General features: G+C 37.2%; 1 protein-coding gene and 1 long non-coding RNA gene across 8 annotated transcripts in view; one reads left to right on the top strand and one right to left on the bottom strand.

Moving 5' to 3' along the window:
• Window positions 1–10,629, bottom strand: part of add1 (adducin 1 (alpha)) — a 121,444-nt gene extending 110,815 nt beyond the window's left edge. For 2 of the 7 annotated variants that reach the window (XM_039750860.1, XM_039750861.1), the window contains exon 1: window positions 10,511–10,624. The gene's annotated coding sequence lies outside the window, so the exon portion shown is untranslated. Of the gene's footprint in view, window positions 1–10,510 lie in introns of all 7 variants that reach the window. The other 5 variants (XM_039750866.1, XM_039750862.1, XM_039750863.1 and 2 more) reach the window with 5 other exon arrangements.
• A 107-nt stretch (window positions 10,630–10,736) lies between these two features.
• On the top strand, window positions 10,737–17,267 carry LOC120527445. Its single transcript, XR_005633333.1, has 2 exons — window positions 10,737–10,868; window positions 16,131–17,267. It is a non-coding gene; the product is annotated as an uncharacterized LOC120527445 (long non-coding RNA).
• Window positions 17,268–17,966: the final 699 nt, after the last annotated feature.

Raw genomic sequence — 17,966 nt, 5'->3', positions numbered from 1 at the left:
TGCTATGATGATTTAGTTTTAGTGTTGTCAGAAAACTGCATTTTATTTTTAACTGAAATGCTCCTAAACCACTGACACTTTTTGATGATTTCTGCCAAGTTAATTTTTTTTACACCACTTCCCAATTACTTGAACTGGAAATTTTTTAAATAGATGTTTTAAGTCATATTAATCAAGTAACTCAATTTGTGGAATACCTCAATCAGATACATTTTAGTAAAATTTGCAGCAAACATTCAAATTTTAATGTGTGACCAGTAGAAGCTATCACAAATCTCATTGTTGCCTGGTGTCCTTAGGATGGTGGAGTCACAAATATTGATGTTAATCAGAAATATTTCCATCATTCTTTCCAACAGACTTTTTCAGGATGGCTTCTTCCAACATGGAAATCTGTACCAAATTTTGGTTTTGACTGAGGAGTCCAAGTCTTATTGATGGCTTTGTAACAATAACACACTCATACCACAACATAATTTTCACAAATTTCTTTTGATTGATACACAATATGCTTGAGAACCTTAAAGTATTTATTGGAAAAAAAAAAATCCAAAACATCCTGAGTTGCTTCCTGAATTAAAAAAAAAAAATGTAATTATGGTAGACATTTTCAAGCTGAACACAAACATAATTTTAGATTGTCTGTATCACAGTGAATTTTGAGAAACATAAAAATGAACTTTTGTTGAATCTAGTATGTTTAAATCTCTTAATTACGCCGATTGCTTGAGCTCAACTAAGCTAAAAAAGGCTTTGCCAATTTTTGTTAGTGCTCAGCATCGGATGCTTGTTTCAGTGTCCAACAAAAGCTGTCCAGCATCGATAGATTCCACTTGCCCAGATACCGTTTTCCATTGTTGCAATGACTTGGTGAGACCTTTCATTAAGTTTTTCATTGACTGCACCATGTTTAGCAGTGAAGAAGTCCGAAGGTGAATGCAGTAAATTAATCTTTAGTGACATGTATAACATGTTCTCAAACAGCTGTACATACTTCAGTGCTCTGTAGTTGCCAAGAAAACAAGAATACCATCCTTAATGTTTGTAATTATTAACAGAAATATCTGTCTAAAATATTGAAATACTTCACCTTCTTTGTTCAATGCTTTCACAAAAAGTTTCAGTCCAAATTTTATAAGGAGAAGCAGCAAAAATATATTTTTTTGGTTTGACAAATGCTGCATGTGCCACACTTTTCTACCCTGAAACTAAATGCTTATGGAGCAGCCAATTCTTTATGTAATGAGGCTCTTTAGCATAGCTGTCCCATTCAAAAAAAGGGGACATCAGTACTTAGGATCCAAATTTTATTGCTAGGAGCAGATCACCACAGATGTGTCAGTCGTAGTTGTAATGTAAATGTATTATTATATGAGAAGAAATCACAAAAAAATAGTTGAGTGATTTGATACACCCAACATTGTTCTGGAATCAAAATCTTCATTGGTTAGTGAAATGGGATTAAGGATGTTATCAATGTTTATGATTGAAAATGTAATTATTTACACACCAAATAAACAAAGCAAGCAACAATATGTTTACTTCTTTTATACAAAAAATAATAACTCAAAACAATCTAAACTTTCAGTAAAAAAAAAAAATGAAAACAAAAAAAAAAATCAAAAAGGTAAATGTTTTTCTCTGAGCTGCATAATGTAAAAGTAGCTTTTTATAACCCATTTAACAGCTTAGCTTTCTCAAAGTCATATTTCCAGACTAACAAGTCAAAACTTAAGGGGATGAAGTAGGGTCCTCATTTAACTATCAAAGCAAAGGTGGGCAATATAATTATGAAGTTAAGTCAATACACATTACTACTTATATAGTAATTTATTAGGAGAAATTTTATTTAGCAAATTGCTACATATAATTACAAGATCACAGAAGGGAACCTGCATATTCATTAATACAAAACATCTTCACCTTGTTAAAAAAATCAAAATTCTTTTAGAAGTAAAAGTGCCATAATATTGCACCATGTTTTTGATTATAAAATACTTAATCTAAAACTCTCTCAAACATTAAACAAGCATTCAGAACACATATTGCAGCCATTAAAGGAACAGATCATAAGATTGTGCTAGAAGGTCACATACAAATGTCACTTGTCAATAATCAACCAAAACCTGCCTTAAGATAGGAGACTACAATGCAAAGTAAAGGAAAACAAGTTCAAAATTCATTTGCAAAGGCTGCCAGAGGCTAGTTAAATCTGAACAGTGTGTTTTATATTTAACCAAGCAACCACACTGGACAATTATTTATTCTCAATATTGAGGAACGTTTCAAGTTACTTCACTTCAAAAAACCATCACCTCCCCCCATTTTGCTAAGGGATCTCTGCAAAGTATCTCTGCCTAGTTCTATCCTGAAAATGGTAGCAAAGCACTCAAGTCATAAAGATGCTTGCATTTGAAAATGAAAGACAGGACTGCTCTCGGACACCACACACTTTATCACTGACAATAGGAGCTAATCAACCAAAATAGACAGTTACTGGAAGCAAAATCATAACTAATTCATGTTTGTTTGGGAGGACTAAATGCATCACATCCTACAGCAGCCATCTGCAATGGAATAACATCTAGCAGCAGTATTTGAGATGCTCATTAAATATCTAAAATTTTAAAGTCAGTATTTAAAATTCATATTGTAATATTTATTGGATTTTTTTTTAATTAAAACAGATATGAATGTATCACACCTGTATTAGTCACAAACCCTGCTCAACTAAGCCATACTCCTCCACTTTTTAACAGTAACTTAAAAAAAGTAGCAGAACTACAGACAAATATCCACATATTCTCTAAAACATAGTACAGACACCCTTTTCACAGACAGATGAGTAAGAATTAATACACTATGTTTACCATTTACACAAAATTTCACAACAGTCACTGTAGTATTCACAATTAGTGACTACACTATAATAGCCGAAAGTATGTGGACACCACTCCAAATGATGGAGTTCAGGTGTCTCCGCCAAACCCACTGTTAACAGTTGCATAAAATCAAGCATTTAATCATGCAATCTCTATTGACAAACAATAAGTCGTGAGGAAGAGTTATCCAACTTTATTAAATGTGGCACTGTCATAGAATGTCACCTTTGCTACATCAGGCAGTATGATGGGCTAATCTGTGTTCTGTGGATATGAAGAGAATGCATCCTTCTGGACTGCATTGTGCCGAATGTAAATTCTGGCGAAGGAGGGATAATGGTCTGAGCTGTTTTTCAGGGTTTAGGCTAAGCTACTTGGTACCAGTAAAGGGTATTATTAATGCTACAGCACACACAGATAATTTTAGACAATTATGCACTTCCAACTTTGTGACAACATTTTGGGGAAGACCATTATTTGCTCCAGTAGTAGTGAGCTCCTGGGTGTACAGTTAGGTCCATAAAGACATAGTTTGAAGTTTGGTGTGGAGGAACTCAGGTGGCCTGCAAGAAGTCCTGTCATAAATCCTATTGAACACTTTTGGGATAGACTGCAACACTGATTGTGAGCTACTGTAGGCATTCTCATCCACCTAATACCACAGATGCTGTTTAGGGTGAATAGGCACAAATTCTAAAAGACACACTCAAAAATTTTATGGAAAGACTTTCCAAAAGACTGGAGGCTATTATAGCCACAAAGTGAAGCTCTACATTAATGCCCACGATTTTGGAATAACATGTCGAACAAGCTCATATAAGTGTGACAGTCAGGTATCCGCAAATCTTCAAATGTATAATGTATTTGCAAGAAGATATATTCAACCACCTTATACAAGGCTCTAGACAAGTACTGCAAATGCAACAAATTTCTCAATAATAAAAAAATATATGTAAAGCATTAAACATTTAACATTCACTATTTTTGAGACGTGTAAAATGAACATACTGCTCAAAAAAATTAAAAGAACACTTTTTAATCAGAGTATAGCATCAAGTCAATGAAACTTCTGGGATATTGACCTGGGGCCTCATGTATAAACGGTGCGTACACGATGTATAAAACCTACACTTGGCGTAAAGCCACGCACTTTTCCACGGTACCTCATGCCTTTTCAATGCAAGTTCTCTGCTCGGTTTTGCAAACTGGCGGCACCCAGCGTCAAAGTAATGGTACTGTTCTTGTGTGATTACTCATTGTTTTCATGACGTGGCTTTATAAATACACAGAAACTAACCGCATATTGTTTATTAGTGTAATGCATCTGATTGTAATTAACTCGTAACAATATAATGGTTCAGGGAACAGCCATAGTATTCCAAATACCATAACTGCTTTAGCGTTGTTACTCTCACTTATCCTTCTTCTTCTTTCAGCTCCTCCCGTTAGGAGTTGCCACAGCGGATCATCTTTTTCCATATTACTCTCACTGCACGACTCGGAGTATTTATATCACTGTATCTGAGTGTGAATCACAGCAGCAGCTGATCGGAAAGAGAATTATCAGCATACGGCATTAAGCACACGCTGTCTCGGCCACTGCAAAACGTTTTAAAACCTTTCCTGTACGGACCTCGCGGTTCAGAAACAGTTTCATCCCAAGAACTTTAAATGCACTCAATCAATTGCTCCTTGTAAAACGGTTTGTACTTATAAGTACAATCACACCACTGTAAACTTGCACTACAGTTATAATATCTCACAACCTGAGCCACTTTATAAAGCGCGTATTTACATATGATGACGATATAATTTTTAAGGTGAAATGCAGCAAAATGTGTTTGTTAAATTATACACATAAAACTTTAACTTCATTTAAATAACCTATATTCTTCACTGGGAGTGTCGTGAAGGATAGAATAATTAAACATGTACTACGAAGATATTTCAATGTTCTTTAAACGTTTTGAAGAATCGGCTAAGCTTACAGATGGCTTAACGTCTATTACACAGCTGATTGTATGGCGATCGGTTACTTGGGGAAAGAAAAGCACTGACTGCAGTGACGGCTACGCCAATATATACTGAATATAACACAGAAAGAGAAAACAACAACACAGCTAAAAACGCAGCGACAAATTTCGACAATAGATTATTTCATCGAAGTGAAACCCATGTTTAATAACGTGCTTTAACTCCTATCATCATGAAAATGACATCACGTATACATCTCAGTATTTTAGTTATTCAGAGAGCTGTAATATCACGAATGTAATGGACTCTGTGTCCAGTTGGAGGAAGAGAGCCAGTTTAAGAAGCAAGTAGTGATTCACACACATAGAGCACATACAGTAGAAGATCAAATACAAAACAAAGCATTTAACGTGCTACTTTAATTACGAAGTGATTTGAGAAACTGGTTCATTAAACGATTTTAAGATGAAGTTTATAATGTTCTACTAAATGACAAAATAAACTACGTGATTAAAGTGGAAATGTCGAGATTGAAGTTGACATTTCGTGCTTTTCCCCCTAATAAACTTTCATATGACACTCAGACAGTGGGCTTACAACTCTTCTTTTCACGGCAACTTTGATATGTGACTTCTTTTTTATTTCCGGCACTGTGTGATTTTTTGAATGTGAGCTTTCAAGTTTCTCCAACACGCTATGTCACTCGATCAACTTCATTTTGTTGATTATACCACGGTTTATTTGAACAAATTGTATGTTTTTCCTTTGCCTCCACTTGGTATTCACTGAAATTCTTATATTTTCCCCGTGCTTTTCCCATTGTCTTTTCACAGAAGGCTGCGCTTAAGGGCAATTTATATTGATTTGCATATTCAAATAGGCGTAATTCTGGGAGGATTTGGGCGTTACATAATCTTGGCGTGCCGGCGTTAGTTTTCACGCTGATCGGGATTTATGTAACGGAAGAACGTGGAAGTTGGAGTATGCACAGATTCCTGAATCTGGATTTTTCTGTGCGCAAGCACATTCCGGCTTTTGTGCTTAAGCCATGTTATAGTGCGAGTTCTACGCACGGCGTTATACATGAGGCCCCTGGTCAGTGAAGTAGTAGTGATGTGTCTAGTGACCTAAATCCAATAGAACACCTCTGGGACATTATGTTTCGTTCCAGCCAACGCCGCCAGGTTGTACTTCAGACTGTCCAGCAGCTCAGTGATGCTTTGGTCCAGATCTAGGAGGTGATCCCCCAGGACACCATCTGTCATCTCATTAGGAGCATGCTCCGACATTGTCAGGCATGCATACAATCACGTGGGTGCCATATAAACTACTGAGTACGATTTTGAGTTGCTGCAACGAAATTTCGGCAAATGGACTAGCCTGTACTTTGATTTTCAATTTTCATCAAACGATGTGGCATCCTTTCATTCCTAACACATTACCCAGTCCATATCAGTATAGATATCCGGGAAGATTTTTTTTTTTCCCCCCATTGAGATCTGATGTGTTTTCAAAAAGTGTTCCTTTAATTTTTTTGAGCAGTTTATTTCAAGCCTATCACTTTACATTCTAAACATTCTTAATAGTATTCAGATGATAAAAACAGTGTTAACTAGTATAAAAATAAAGACTTTTTACTCTTTAACTTGTTAATCAGCCATCAGTATTTGTGGAGAATAATACGGCAGTCCTGAACTTCACAAAAATAACCAACTTTTATCACATTCTTAGGGCAGGGTCAGAAAATCATTTTTGATTAATGTCATCAACTACCTAATTTTCTTTAATAAACGCAAATTATAAAATTATTCACTGACATGAAATTTTCCAGGATACTTCCTTCCATTAACAACATCTGATTTACAAAAGTTCCATAAGGCTATTTCTAAAAGTTCAGCTTTGTCAGAAAGTCACTGGTTTATGACATTTGTTGTTCTGAGATTTTTACTTGTGTAAATAGCTGCATGAAACATTAGCCATTTAATAATACTTACAGAAATGTAACACTCACCAACTGTTACCAGCTACATTTTCCAAATCTATCCTTCCCATTTTCAAGACTCTCTTTGCAAAATGAAGTTTTTCAATGGAGGATCAATTCATTATTTCAGAATTCCTGGAATAGTTGCTCTTTTTAAACCAAAAGTAAAATAATGTGCTTAAAATTGTTACATTTTAATGCGTTTTTACACATGACTGAATACAATTTGACCATTTCATATAGTACATGATGTTAGTCAGTTTATGTATTTAATGCATACCCAGTGAAATGATGAATGGATCACAATAAAATATGACACTATCTTTCTAAATCAACTTTGCTAGCTCAAAAAAGTCACTCAAATCACTTTTAAACCAGACAGGTTTTTAAAACATCCATTTTACGGAATACTTTTCAGTGCTTTACTGAAACTGACTCTACAAGTTAATTTGTATAAAAAATATTTTAAATAAAACTTGAATATATAAAAGGTTTCAAATTTAAATGGAAGCATTTTTAATGTTTCTAAACATTTTAGGTTTGTCATCATTTGCTGCATCCAATAATATAGAATCAGAATTTTCATGTGGCAAACTAATACATACCATGACTGATGAAGAGTACCAGGGTCCGATTATAAAGAAAAGCCTAAAAAAACTTAATGAAGATGTACATTTTCAAAGCCCAAAAATGTTAAAAGTATTAATTTGCAACTTGAAATTATACACATATTGCAAAATAGCCATCTATATTATTTTTAAGAAAGTGAAAAAGCAAAGGCAAACCACTGTTGTGGGATTCAGCCATTTTAAAAGACCAGTGACACATTTGCACTTCATTAATTACCCAATTTTGCCTTCCTCTGCAACACCCTTGGAAAATCATCGCCAAGTGCCGTTAGTAATATTGAATGTTGATGCCCAGATGTGAATTGCTTTCTCTTTTATGTACCCAACTTAATAACTGAAAAGGGAACACTTGTGATCGCTTATATTCTCTCTATATGAAAGAATATTTCTTACTGTCACAAAGATATTGCCTGCTCCTGCTAGACTGATAACACACGTGTTCAATAATTGGCAATATTATGCAATCAAGTAGCATGCAATTAAGTGACATGAACTGAAGAGATGTTCCAGGCATACATTCACCCATCTTCCTAAACCGCCTATCTAGGGCAGAGTCGCGGGAAAGCAAGAACGTATCCCAGAAATCATAAGGCGCAAGGCAGGAACAATGCCAACACGGTGCACGAGTCCACTGCAGTGCAAACACACACAAATACACAGTCTACTTTAGCAACGCCAATCCACCTAACCTTAATGTATTTGGACTGTGGGAGGACACCGGAGCACTCAGGGAGAACATGTAAAATCCATGCAGATATGAACCCAGTTCTCCTTCACTGCAAGACAGCGTGTCACATGGCCATCCAATAATATTATTAATAATATTAATTAATTGCTGTCCTCAAAGTCTTCATTCATTTAATTTATTCATACATTTTTCTCCACTCTAGGCACCAAAAAATAATAATCCTTTCATCCATCCACCCATCTTCCTAGCCAGCTTATCCAGGGCACAGGCGTGGTACAGCCTATCCATGCAATTACAGGACACAAGGCAGAAACAACAGCATCGCAGAGCAAACAATGTTCACTTTACAATACCAACTGACCAAAGTTTAATGTTCTGAACTTACAAAACATCAGCCACAGATACTATATTCTAACACAGGCAGAGTGGTAGTGGAGAGCTGTTAACTTCTGCCTTATCATTTAAAGTTCTAAATGGAGTTTGCATGTTCTCTTCATGCATTTAAAGATTGATTAGTATCAGTGTCAGTGAAATTTACTCACTCAAAATCATTGTGCTCAATTCTTTAATTACCATGTCCTCGGCAAGAGCGACTCATCACACACTTAAATCTAGAATTGGTCTATGGTGCTTCAATCTGCTCTTTTTAAAAAAAAAAAAAAAAATCACGTATGCATAGGATACACACAGAAAAGTTGGCTTGGTTGACTCTTACAAAAATCTAAGTCCTTATTATTTAAGTATACTGCAGTGTAATCACTTCACGTTTATAGTTAGGTCTACAAAGTACAATGAAAATTATAAGTGCTCCTTTTACTACACTTGCTCTGTTGAACCTGTAAACTAATAATATAAAATATTTTGTTCCAGGTGGGTTTTCATATCTCCACCCATGACAGATGCTGTAATCAGCGAAACGTAATGAAACATATCCTTCCTTACCGTGAGAAAATATGACCAAGAATCTCTGATAAACTGTATTATGTCCAATTTATTTTTGTGGTCACAAGCATGCCTCAGAAACACAGAGGGCACATTATCAAATTTAAATATTTGCTACTTTAAAGTGGATGTATTCAGTAAGTTTTAAAGCATTTCTTTACAAGGCATGAGTCCATCTAAGAAAACAATTTAGAAACCCATACTTTCTCATACTGAACCAAGTTGCCATACTGCCAATCAGTATCCTAGGCTTACTTTCTAAATTAATTTGTAAATGACATGTTACCATTATAACGGTTTACTAGATTACAGTATGATACAGTATCTTACTCTGGATTAAGTGAGAGTGTAATTTATAGTCAAACAGCAAAGTCACTATTCAACATATAAGAGAAAAGCATGAGCTAGGATGTCAGTTCAAATTATACAACTCTTATTTATTCGCCTTCAGTAATAACTGTTGACAACTCCAAATGTTTTACTGCATATCCCAAACAGTCAATACCGCAGCAAAGACTGGCATGATTTCTCCAACTGCAGCAGTGTCTGGACTCGGACGGCAAGTACAGTAAATCAATTTTTGGACTGAACTAGTGTGTTTAGTCCAACTTCTTAGTCACTAGGCAAACATGCAACTGATATTAACTTAAAGCGACAAATGAGCGATACATTAGAAAACGCGTGGAAAAATGTGGGCTACTGATACTTGATCGGCCGTTACCCCCTTTCTGTAAACAAGTTTGTGCATAGGATTTGTGATGGAGAAACCTTGATGCGAATCATAAAGTGTTCACGTTCACTCTAGGGGCAAGAAACACATATAAATCATGCGCGCGCGCACACACACACACACACAAACATACATACATACATACATACATACATACATACATACATACATACATACACACACACACACACACACACACACACACACACATCCATCGCGACCTCAAACAGCCAATTGTGGAACTCTTGAGATGCCAACACGGATGCAGTGCATGCTCCTTCTAACACATTTCTTTCTTTCTTATCAGGCTTCAAAAACAGACACCTGTCTGCACCCCCCACAATCCGATAAGCAAAGATCCGACAACAACGCTGACGCAAAACACTGCAAGGACGAAAATGGAGGGCCACTGCACTGAGATATCAAAAAGACTGCAGCACATCTCACTGCGGCCTACAGCGACACGCATTTTGGAAAACCTAAGAAAATAAATAAATAAATAAATAAACGAACAGCATTACCGCTACACGATCAACTCACACCAAGCAAAGACCGTCCCGTACACGCCCCTCTGCGAAACCATAGCGGCATTTATCATCTTACCCCTGAAGTACCAGCAGTATGGTTGACAAATGCTTATATTTTCATATAACGGATATCAAGCACAACAGTGAAGACACTGACCACTTAATGCAATGAAGATGAGCCAGGGATTTTACAGGAAAATTTCACCGCCGTTTCCAATTCCACAGCTTGCCACTCTACCCTCCTTCTCTTCTTCAGCGCCCAGATAGCAAGGAGGCAGCTCTGCGAAACGCCCCGCCCCACTCCCCTGCTCCAAGGGTGCGGCACAGCTGGAACCTGCTCCTTATTGGTTAACTGCGTCTACCACTCGGGCATCAAACCAAGACGGACGCTGATTGGACCGCTTTGCAGCTCCTAGTTTTGTTTTGCCAGCTGTAGTTGGCTTTACAAATAGCAAGAGACCCGAAAGACGCAGATTGGCTTTTTAAAGACGGTTAAGCAGTTAAAGGATTAAGAGGTAACGCCCATTTCAGAATGCTTCATGTTTTGCTTATTCTGTACAAACTTCCTTTAAGAGTAGTATACACCCACTGCCCCCAGTGAACAGAATGTTATTCGCATCCTAATACACTTTATTATATATAAATTTATAGTTAAAAAAAGTAGCGCAGCTGAACCCATAATGGTTAATTCCAAGGTGACACAGTAGGAACTGCTATTATGAATAAAACAACACGCTGATTTGAGTAATGTTTACCAATATATTGTAGCAAAGGATGGTTTTGATATCCCAGTAGGCTCTGCGCCGTAGCACCTACAATTAGTCATTTAATTATAATTTATTTGATGTTGACAGTTTGTTGTGTGTTATGTTTAGATTTTGTTTAACTTTTGCAATTGATAGTGCCCTATATGGGGGGTGGTTCAAGTGTCCTTTGAGTTTGTGTACCACCACTTACTGATGCTGCCTAGTGTATGCGTCATGTAATCGGGACTACCGTTTATAGTGGTTGTTTGTTATTACTTGAATGTTAAACGTTACGAGTATGAATAAAAAAAAATTTAAAAGAATATTTTCGATGTATCGGTTATATCATAGTTTGAAACAGGATGTCGCCGGTTGTTAAACATTAAAGTACACGTTTTGCTACTTGATAAATTTAATTTCAAACTCGGTGTTTGTAAAGGAAAAGAAACTTGGACAGTAGATAGCCATGCCTGCTTTTATTGGCCTTTTGTCTGCTTGTGTGTTATGTAAATTAACCACATACACTAGGAGCATTATGTCAATACCGGGTATGGGCTCCTTTTGCTCTCAGAATAGCCTCAGTTCTTCATGGCATGGATTCCACGAGATATTGGAGGTATTCCTGAGAGATTCTGGACCATGTTGATTTGATTGTATCACGAAATGTATGCAGATTTTTAATCTGCACATTCATGCTGTGAATCTCCCATTCAACCACATCCCAAATGTGTTCTGCTGGATTCAGATGTCTCGGAAGGACGCTGAAAAACACTGATCTCACTGTCATGTTCATGAAACCAGTTTGAGACTACAGGTACTTTTAATTTATGACATGGTGTATTATCATGCTGCTGTGGGTTGGCGCCCTGTCTGGGGTTTGTTTCCTGCCTTGCCCCCTGTGTTGGCTGGGATTGGCTCCAGCAGACCCCCGTGACCCTGTGTTTGGATTCAACGAGTTGGAAAATGGATGGATGGATGGATGTATTATCATGTTGGAAGTAGCCTTTAGAAGATGGGTTAAATTGTGGCTTGGAAGAGATGCAAATCATCACCAGCAATACTCAAACAGACATTGGCATTCATGCAGTGATTAGTTGGTATTAACATCTCCAAAGAGTGCAGAGAAAACATTCCCTGTGCCATTGCACCACCACCAAAAGCCTGGACTGTTGACACAAGGCAGGTTGGGTGCATGTATTGGTTGGTGTTGCCAAATTCTGAACCTGCCATCTGTGTGCCTTAGCAGAAATTGAGATTCATCAGACCAGTGTATAATTTTCCAGTCTTTAACTACCCAGGTTTGATGAGCCTGTGTCAACTGTAGTCTCGGTTTTCTGTTCTTTGTCTACTGTTGCAGCCTATCTGCCTCAAGGTTTGACTTGTGCATTCTGTCAGTTCAAACTAGTCTAATCATTCTCCTCTGACCTCTGTCATCAACAATGCATTTTCATCTTCAGAATTGCCACTTACTGGATGCTTTTTAGTTTTTTGTTCTGTTCTGACTAAAGACTGAAACTGTTTTGCACGAAAATCCCAAGAGATGCTCAAATCATCCTGTGTGGTACCAAAAATCATGCCACGGTCAAGATTACTGATGTGAACATTAACTGAAGCTCCTGATTTGTATCTACTTCATTTTATGCATTGTGCTGCTGCCACATAATTGGCTGGATTAGATAATTGCAAGGATAACCAGGTGTACAGGTAATCCTGGTAATTTGTTCACTTAATATATCAAAAATAATGAATTTAGTGTTAAAATTAAAATGTACTTTTTTGTACATATTTGCAAGTATGTTTGCAAGGTTGACTGTTAAATTTAAACCAGAGTGTGACGGATGAGCATTCTGTTCAGTTTTGGTGTCAGCATTGTGCATGACTCTGCTATAATAGACCTAACTAAGCTTTTGCAACTGTGCCTCTTACTAGCATATATACAATTGAATCTGTACGTGTCCAGTATGCATAAACACAGTTGACACTGTTTTTGCCAAATTATGCACTGCTTCCCCATCTGTACACATATTTTTCTGCTAGTATTAAAAAGCTCTAGAACCAATCACAAGAAAAAACATAGGCTGTGTTTTGTTTTGAGAAGTGTCCCTTTATGGAACTTTATTTAGTGATTGTACCTGCACTGGGCAAGTGGCCATTGGTGGCATAGGAATGCAAAGTTGCACCCATTGTGTTTCCAGTTGGTGAAATTTAGGTTGGGGCCAAAAATTCCCCCCTGGGTAGTTTATTTAGTGACCATATTTGAATTTTATGTCACATCAGACAGAGCTGGGTACTGCTGATATATTTTATGTTTGTAAATTTTTTCTATGGTCTTAGGCTAGCCACTGAGAAGCACACTATGTAAAATTAATTTGAAACTAAATTGAATTTATGGTGTTAGACTACACTTACTGTTCTTGTCTTCATAAGGGTATGTTCAATGTACAGGGTTCCCATTTGTTTTTAAGTTCAGTCTGTTTTTTTGCATTAATCTTGTTTGAAATTATTAATGACATTAATCCAATGTAGTGGGATTTGTGGGAATATGTTCAGAATTTACATACTGTAGATAGATAGATAGATAGACAGATACTTTATTAATCCCAAGGGGAAATTCACATACTCCAGCAGCAGCATACTGATAAAAAACAATATTAAATTAAAGAGTGATAACAATGAAGGTATAACAGACAGACAATAACTTTGTAAAATCTTAACATTTAACCCTGGGTGGAATTGAAGAGTCGCATAGTGTGGGGGAGGAATGAGCTCCTCAGTCTGTCAGTGGAGCAGGACAGTGACAGCAGTCTGTCGTTGAAGCTGCTCCTCTGTCTGGAGATGGTACTGTTCAGTGGATGCAGTGGATTCTCCATTATTGACAGGAGCCTGCTTAGTGCCCGTCGCTCTGCCACAGATGTCAAACTGTCCAGCTCCATGCCTACAATAGAGCCTGCCTTCCTCACCAGTTTGTCCAGGCGTGAGGCATCCCTCTTCTTTATGCTGCCTCCCCAGCACACCACCATGCAGAAGAGGGCGCTCGCCACAACCGTCTAATAGAACATCTGCAGCATCTTATTGCAGATGTTGAAGGACGCCAGTCTTCTAAGGAAGTATAGTCGGCTCTGTCCTCTCTTGCACAGAGCATCAGTATTGGCAGTCCAGTCCAATGTATCATCCAGCTGCACTCCCAGGTATTTATAGGTCTGTACCCTCTGCACACAGTCTCCTCTGATGATCACGGGGTCCATTAGGGGCCTGGGCCTCCTAAAATCCACTACCAGCTCCTTGGTTTTGCTGGTGTTCAATTGTAGGTGGTTTGAGTCGCACCATTTAACAAAGTCCTTGATTAGGTTCCTGTACTCCTCCTCCTGCCCACTCCTGATGCAGCCCACAATAGCAGTGTTGTCAGCAAACTTTTGCACGTGGCAGGACTCCGAGTTGTATTGGAAGTCTGATGTTTATAGGCTGAACAGGACCAGAGAAAGTACAGTCACCTGCAGCGCTCCTGTGTCGCTGACCACAATGTCAGACCTGGAGTTCCTGAGATGCACGTACTGAGGTCTGTCTTTAAGATAGTCCACGATCCATGCCACCAGGTATGAATCTACACCCATCTCTGTCAGATTGTCCATGTCCAAGTAGTAAAAAGTGTTCATAATTTTGCAAGAAATCATTGTAGGGTGTGGACTAAGTGCAGAGTTTGATGATTTTCTGTGAATGTCAATGTCATATTTGTGTTTTAATTTTTGATTGGATTGTGTTTTGCAATTGTGTTTTGTTCCTTAAATGATAATAATTTAACAAAATGATAGTGTTTAGGTTACAGGTTCACTCACTGTATCCTTGGGTAAAAAACTGTTTAAACCATGTAAGTTACAAGGTTATCATGCTTTTTATGGCATATCAAAATATGATTCTAATACAAGTTTCTTTGTTTTTAAAGATATGCGTAAATAGCTTTTTTGAAATTATTTTTTTTAGTTGTCTCCAGTGAGATCAGTGGGACCATTTAGATAGATGTTACTTTTTTTTCAACTGGGCCAGTACCATTGGTGAAATGCAGATATGCATGTACTGTACCTGTTACCTTCACAGAATTATTTGTTTAAGGGTTATAGGAGCTTGACACTTAAATAACTTTTCAGATGACTCCTCCATCATAGGCTGCATTAATAACCAAGATGAGTCTAGGAGAGTATAGGAAGGTTGTAGAGGACCTCATCTTGTGGTGGAGGGACAACAACCTGCAGCTCAACATCAGCAAGACAAAAAAAGATGGTGACGGACATCTGACATCTGAGACCAGTCACCATTCAGGTAGAGGATGTAGAAGTGGTACAGAGCTACAAGTAACACTAAACTGGACTGGTCTAACAACACTATGGCGCTGTATAGAAAGGACCAGATCAGACTGCACTTGCTAATGAAACTCTGATCTTTTGATGTATGCAGCAAGCTGCTGGAAATCTTTTATCAGTCCATAGTAGCCAGTTTATTGTATAACACTAAAGTCTCCCGGGGAAACAACTTGAGCTCAAAAGAAGCACATTGCTTGAACAAACTTATCAGGAAAGCCTGTTCCATCACAGGCCGAACCCTAGACACACTGGAAGATGTTGTGGAAAAGAGGATGATGTTAAAAGTGCTCTCTTAGAGCACTTTTAGCAATAGGCTCCTTCGACCACGTTGTACTAAGAATCACCTCTGTGGGTCTTTTCTGCCCACTCCTATCAGGCAATTTCAATTCTTCCTCCTGATGTACTCTTTTGAAATAGCTGCACAGTATACATTTATTTATTTTTATTTATTTATCACTTAAATTATTTATTGATTGGTGGTATTATTTGTCCTGTGAGAATGTATCCTTGTTTTTTATGTTTCTGCTACAGTATGCATCTGAATTTCTCTATGGGACTAATAAAGTTTGTCACACATGTGCTCTTAGGAAGAAGTCAACAAGCCCTGAGATGAGTGAAGTATCGTGAGACAGGGGATTGATTTGCAGTACTAATGCCTCTCTCTCTTTTTCATCAGACAAAAAGAAGAAAAATAATGTACCTTCCATACTTCCGGGTTCCCAAGATGGCCACCAAACGTCACTTTCACATCTGGGTCCCTCTGATGACGTCACTTCCAGCTCCATCACAATGATGCCACTCCCGGCTCCATCTCAATGACATCACATTCAGTCTCCAGCAGATGATGTCACTTCCACCATTACATCACTTTTGGCTCCCTCTGATGACATCACTTCGTTACTTCCGTCTCCCTGTCACAGCGTTATCTCCTGCCACATCATTTTCACCCACCATTTTGTTATTGTATATAAATACCATCTTTGTCATTCACAATCATTAACTGCTGTAAAAAGTATTTTGATCACCTATTTTTGCCTTTTTTTGCATTCTTTGTCCATTGGACATTATACGGGGACAGTCCCCAACTCTTTTCCTTTGTGGAAGCTGTCTTATTTCATTACAAGTTTATCTAATATACTGAGCAGAGCACTAGCCACACCTTTTACCAGCAGTCTGTTCCTACCTTATCTTCTCATTTCAGTTTCTTTTTGCTTTTTAGCACTAATGAAGCAGCAGTCACTGGATGGTAGGGAAATGTGAAACAAAAGACCATTCTTAATAGAAGCTTTTTACTTGAAAAATATACTGTTTGCCATTGCGAAAGCTCTTTGTCAAGCACTTTTTTTGCGTTTTCTCTTGATATTCTGACTTTTCTTGCCTGTTTTTATTTTTTCTTTGCTTCAGGTTTCCAGACACTGTCTGGTTTTGCTCAAGTTTAAACTGCTGTTGTTGTTATTTTTGTAATTTTTCAGTGTATACTTCATTGATAATTAAATGAATTTAATGATTGGCTTCCTCTGTTCCCATTAAGTGTAGCTTGATTAAAATTGCAAGGTGTCAATTATGACAGAAGTCGCCAAGGGCAATTTGAAGGCAAAAGGACTGCATTCTGTTGCTCTATGTAAAGGATGAGGAATGTTTTTTAGCGAGCATAAATGGTTTGTGAATATTTCACTTTGGGTTGGGTTGTACTGTAGAGGTATAAATGCATATAGCTTGACAAAGGATTAACTTCCTTTTCTCACAAAAATGTGTAAATTGTTTTCATTTTGTCAATAAACAAGAACCAAGCCATTTCTTTTTCAGCCATTTATGGGGTAGTTTCTTGGAATTATTTATTTCTAGCACTGATCATTTGTCCAAATGTTGAAAAGTAAAAGAGATCTTCAGAAAAGGCTGGCATTCATTTTTGTCAATTATTTTCATTAATTTAGTTTCATATATGTAGCATCAGTTTTAATATGTTTTTAAAAGTTTACTGTATTTAACAAAATAAAATGGCAGTAGAGACAAGAAAAAAGCAAAGGAAGTTTCTAACTGAGAGAGAAAATTAAATTGAACTATTGTATGATTGATAGAAACAGGAGAGAGAAAAATATAGAATGGTCTCCCCTACACTTTCTCATATATAGGGATAGATATTTGAGGAGTAAACCGCAAGGCAATAATTATATTTTTATATTATGTACATTAAAGAACCATCAACAACCAATCAAATTAATAATATATTAAACAATTGTTATAAAAGTAAATTTGAATAAATCGAACTCTGCATGAATAAAATGTTAAGTACCACTTCCAATTAACAGAAATAGCCCAAAAGTTGATAGAAATCTGTTTTGTTCCTAATACTTGTATGCAAAATTTGTTTGACTTAAGTGAAAGCATACTTAAGTTATTGTGTTTACATACACACACACACACATAGACAATTCCAGAAATGGTATTTTCGGACTCGGGGTGGTCTAAATTGTCGAGATTCATCAAAATCTCGAAATGGAATTTTTGGAAG

This window comes from Polypterus senegalus, chromosome 4, assembly GCF_016835505.1.
Source record: "Polypterus senegalus isolate Bchr_013 chromosome 4, ASM1683550v1, whole genome shotgun sequence".
Lineage (NCBI taxonomy): Eukaryota > Metazoa > Chordata > Cladistia > Polypteriformes > Polypteridae > Polypterus > Polypterus senegalus.
The sequence above is the reverse complement of the archived record's forward strand: the minus strand, read 5'-3'. Positions and strand labels throughout refer to the sequence as shown.